Consider the following 6,000-nt stretch of genomic DNA (forward strand, 5'->3'; position numbering starts at 1 on the left):
CATTTATAACCTCTGCTGATTTGGAAACAATACAAAAGCTAATAGCAAACAACTGTAATAAAATTAATAAATACTTATGGGATCCAGATACCAGATAACTTAAGAGAACCGTTTATATATCGAGGTGAAGATGCAGCCAAAAAATTTATTGAAACACTTCGAGAGTGGGTAAAAATTCTTGCTCCATTCTTACATACAGAAAAAACAATGAAGGATCTTCCACCAGAACAACAACGGGAATATAATAATGCTATACGTTGTAAATACTGTAAAAGTAGTTTTGATGTAGATAATCGAAAAATTCTACATCATAACCATTTTAATGGAGAATATATCCATACGATTTGTAATTCATGTAACTTGAAAATACAAAAACCATTTTTTATTCCAGAAATTATTCACAATTCAAAAAATTTTGATACATATTTATTTATTAAAGAATTAGATTATGATGCAGAGAATATTAATATTATATTACAGACTAAAGTAAAATATATTATTGTAGAGAAAGCTATCAGATTAGAAAATAAAAGAACAGTTGTTCTTAAATTTTTGGATTCATATCAGTTTCTTTCTAGCAGTTTAGCTACTCTGGTCAAACAATTAACTGAAGACAAATTTATTTATACAAAAAAAGAATTTGGGCAATATGATATAAATTTGCTAATGAGAAAAGGAGTCTACCCTTATCAATACATGGATGATTTTGAAAAAATTGAAGAGAGAAGCATTTTATAACTATCTTCAAGATAAAGAATGTAGCGAGGAAGATTATCAACTTGCACGCACAATTTGGGACATGCTAGTTTGTGAAACAATGGGAGATTTTCATGATTATTATTTGAAATTAGATGTTCTCTTGTTGGCTGATGTGTTCGACACTTTTCGAAAAAATTGTATTGAAAAATATAATTTGGATCCTGTTTTTATGTGTACAACACCTGGTTTATCTTGGCAAGCTATGCTTTTAAATACTGGAGTTGAAATTGGTCATCTCGAAGATACTGAACAGTTTACATTTGTTGAATCTGCTATACGTGGCGGTATAGTACAGTGTCCTTTGAGATATATAAAAGCAAACAATAAATATTTATCTGATTATGATGCTAATAAAAAATCTAAATATATTCACTATATTGATATGAACAATTTATATGGGTATGTTATGACTCAATCACTCCCCAATGGTAAATACAAATGGGTGACCCAGGAAGAACTTGATAAGAAGAATTTCTTAAATTGGCTTGAAGATTATTCTAAAGGTTGTCTATTGGAAGTTGATATGCTATACGCACAATGGTGTCATGAGAAACACCACAAATTAGCTATGGCACCACTATCTCAAAAGGTTCAAAATTAAAGGTTCAAAGGTACAAAATTAATGTTAACATTCGAAAACAAAAATAATTATGTACTTCATTATCGAATGTTACAATATTACGAAAAGCAAGGTATAATATTTACAAAAATCCATAGGGGTTTAAAATTTGATCAAACAAAATGGTTAGCTCAATATATTGTGAAAAATACAAACAAATTCTAAAATTTTGAAAGATGTTTATAAATCACGCACGCACGCGTGTGTATATATAAATATACGTATATTATAATTATAATTGGTGTGTTTAATTAAAATTATTTTTAGAATTTACTTTATCGTCATGGCTTGTTGATTTATCATTAACCTCCGTTTAAGCAGCACTTCAGTCAACAACCCTTGTTTGATTAACTGTGCGAGATAGCAGGGAATACCTCCAAAAATTAATTACCTGAATTATGTTTGTTTCAGGCAAACAGTCATGTAGATTCCAATTTCCTGTTTCCTTACTTCCTCGTCTCTGATTCCCTCTCTCCCCTCCCCCAGCCTTTCCCCAGTTTAAAGTATTTTGGGTTTGTGTTCTTATCTTAAATGTACAGGATACAATTCGCATAAGATGCACATTATGTCCATTAGTAAGCTAGATTGAAATGACATGACATCAACAAATGTTTTTATTTTCCCATATATTTCTTATGGAGAATGAACATTCCCCCCTCTTCAGTTTATGTTTATGCTATTGAAGATACATTACGGCTTTTCTGATATGATGCTGTGTTCTTCTTAGTCCTACCAATACCGCTCTCTCTCTCTCTCTTCCCCAAGCTCGGTTTCGAAATTAAAAGTACTGTAAATTATGTTTGTATTTTTTTTTCTTTTTATGTATTCGGTTTTCTGTTTATTTGTATCTGTTTTGTGTAGTAGTTCTGCTGTCCAGTATGTTTGTTTTGTCTTGTGTAGTAGTTGTGCTGTCTAATTTGTTTGTGTTTGTCTTGTGTAGTAGTCGTGGTGTGTAGGGTGTTTGTGTTGATATTGTGTAGTAGTTTTGGTGTGTTTGTGTTTATATTGTGTTATAGTTTTGATGTGTTTGTATATCTCTTGTGTAGTAGTTGTGCTGTCTAATGTGTATGTGTTCATCTTGTGTAGTAATTGTGCTGTCTAATGTGTTTGTGTTTGTCTTGTGTAGTAGTTCCTCCATTCATATTGGGGGTTAGGCGTAGAGCTGACAACTCAGCACTGTAAAAAGACATGTCAAGAAACAGTAATATGAGGTCATGGATGTTCCCAAGGTAAAATATTCCGGAGGTAAAATAGTCTCCCATTCGGATCTCCGGGTGGGGACTACTTTGGGAGGTCCCTGGACTAAGAATAAGATCTACATTAGGAATAAGGATATTAAATTAGGCACCTGGAATGTTCTGAGCCTTTACCGGCCTGGGGCATTTCAGTGTACAGCTAATGAGATAGTTAAGTATAAATTAGATGTAGTAGCTGTCCAGAAAGTTAGGTGGACAGGAGAAGGGAATTGTAAAACTAAAAATTATACTTTTTTCTATGGTGGTACTGAAAATCATAATTTTGGAACAGGCTTTTTCATAAATAATAGAATTATCTCGGCTCTTAAAACAGTAGAATTTATTAATGATAGGATATCATATGCAGTTTTACAGGGTAGGTGGTGTAAAATTATTTTAATAAACATACATGCACCAACGGAAGATAAAGATGATAATACTAAAGATGATTTTTATACAGAATTAGAACAGGTCTTTGATAAATTTTCTCAGTATGATATGAAAATTCTGTTAGGTGACTGTAATGCACAGATTGGCCAAGAAGATACATTTAAACCGACGATTGGTAAAGAAAGTCTTCATGAATTAAGTAATGATAATGGTATACGATTGATTACTTTTGCAACCTCAAAGAATTTAATTGTGAAAAGTACCACTTTTAAACATAAAGATATCCATAAATATACCTGGTCTTCTCCAGATGGTAAAACTCATAATCAGATAGATCATATTCTCATTGATAAGAGAAGGCATACTAGTATAATTGACGTTCGTACACGTAGAGGTGCTGACTGTGCCAGTGACCATTATTTAGTAATTGCTAAATTAAGAGAGAGACTCTCAGTGATAAATCATAAGCAACAAAATCTAAAAGTTCTAAAATTTGATACAGGAAAGTTTACTGATGAAAGAATTAAGGAAGATTACCAAATTAAACTGTCAAATAGATTTGATGTTTTGCAGGATTTAAATCATGATGAAAATATAAATGAAACAGACGTAAATAAGAATTGGGAGCACATACATAATGCAATAGAATCAGTAGCTAAAGAAAGTATAGGATACCATAAACCGAGAAAAAGTAAGCCATGGTTTGATAATGAATGTCATAATCTAATAGAAATAAGAAATCAGGCTAGACTTAGGTGGTTAAATAAATCTGATGATACAAATCTAAACAATTATAATAGAATAAAGCGAGAAGTTAACCGCACGTTTAGAAGTAAAAAAAGAGATTACTTGAAAAGCAGAATTAACGAAATTGAAACAAACAGCAAAAATAAAAATATCAGAGATTTATATAAAGGTGTAAATGAGTTTAGAAAGGGGTGGCAACCTAAAGTAAACTTGATAAAAGATAAAGACGGTGATTTTCTAGCTGACCCAAGCGATATTCTAAATAGATGGAAGAGTTACTTTAATGACCTTTTAAATGTTCATGTAGGAGATAAATCACAAGTAAATGAAGTACACACAGCAGAACCTTTAGTTCCAGAACCTAACTTGACTGAAGTTAAAGATGCTATTAAAAGACTAAAGAATAACAAAGCACCTGGCATTGATTTAATACCAGCTGAGTTAATTAAATATGGTGGAAATTCGTTAATATGTCAAATTCATAAATTAATTTGTTTAATATGGAATAAAGAAGAAATCCCTCAACAGTGGAAAGAATCCATAATTGTTCCTGTGTTTAAGAAAGGTGATAAAATGAACTGCAATAATTACCGTGGAATTTCTCTACTCTCAACAACATACAAAATATTGTCTAACATTCTTTTAACAATACTAACACCATATGCTAATGAAATTATAGGTGATTATCAATGTGGATTTAAACGTAACAGATCAACTACAGATCAAATTTTTCACATCAGACAGACACTTGAAAAAAAGTGGGAATATAATCAAAATGTTCATCAGCTATTCATTGATTTCAAAAAAGCATATGATTCGGTCAAAAGAGATAAATTATATAATATATTAGTAGAGTTTGGAATACCTAAGAAGCTTGTTAGTATGATAAACGTATTCACCAGTGAAACAGAAAGTAAAATTCGTGTGGGAAATTCATGATGGGTTAAAACAAGGAGATGCATTATCTCCATCGCTCTTTAACTTTGCCTTAGAATATGCTGTTAGGAAAGTAAAAGAAACGAAACAAGGACTAAAATTAAGTGGTATGACTCAGTTGTTAGCATATGCAGATGATGTAGACTTATTAGGGCATGATGTAAATACAATTAAGAATAATGCTAAAATATTTTTCAAAACTGATAAAGAGATAGGTTTGGAAGTTAACAAAGAGAAAACTAAATATATGCTTACATGCCGAAACCAAGTGTTAGATAATAATCAAAATCTAATTATTGATAACAACTCGTTTGAACCAGTTTCCAAATTCAAATATTTAGGAGTAATATTAGCAAATGAAAATTATATTAAAGAGGAAATAAAAAGTAGGCCTAATTCAGGAAATGCATGTTACTTCTCTCTTCATAAACTTTTGTCTTCTCGTTTAATATCTAAGAAACTAAAAGTTAAAATATACAAAACAGTAATTTTGCCTGTAGTATTATATGGGTGTGAAACTTGGTCCCTTACATTGAAAGAGGAACATAAATTGAGAGTATTTGAAAATAAGATCCTTAGAAAAATATTTGGACCTAAAAGGGATGAGGAGACAGGTGAGTGGAGAAGATTACATAATTTAGAACTACATAATTTGTATTCATGTCGAGATATTATTAGAATAATTAGATCAAGAAGACTTAGGTGGGCAGGCCATGTGGCACGAATGGTGGAATTTATAGGATTCTTGTTGGGAAACCTGATGGTAAGAGACCTGTAGGAAGGCCAAGACGAAGATGGAGGGACAACGTTGAGATGGACCTAAAGGAAATCGGTAGGGATGGAAAAGAGTATATAGATCTTGCTCAAGATAGGAACAGATGGAAGGCCTGTTTTGCTGCAGTCATGAACCTTCTGGTTTAAGAAGGATAGAGAGTTAGTTATTTAGTTAGTTAGTTATAAATTAATAATTAATACTATATATATGGACATTTTTTATATTTGAGGTGTAGTTTGGCGACCAATTGGAAAAAACTTTTGAAACTTATTGCTGATCCTACATACAAAAGTTTTAGAGAAATTACTGAAAATATGACTCTTATTGGAAGAAGTAACACCGATGTAGTGTGTGATGTGCCAATAGCTGTGGGTGTTACAATTCTTGAATTATCTAAATTAGAAATGTATAAATTTCATTATGATTCGATGCAAGCTAGATACGAAAACATAAAAGTAGCATACATGGATACTGATAGTCTTATACAGTGCGTCCATTTCGATCTGCAGCCGAGAGATCGGGAGAAACGTGGCGGGCGG

Source organism: Lepisma saccharinum, chromosome 17 (assembly GCF_977018435.1).
Source record: "Lepisma saccharinum chromosome 17, izLepSacc3.1, whole genome shotgun sequence".
Taxonomy (NCBI): domain Eukaryota; kingdom Metazoa; phylum Arthropoda; class Insecta; order Zygentoma; family Lepismatidae; genus Lepisma; species Lepisma saccharinum.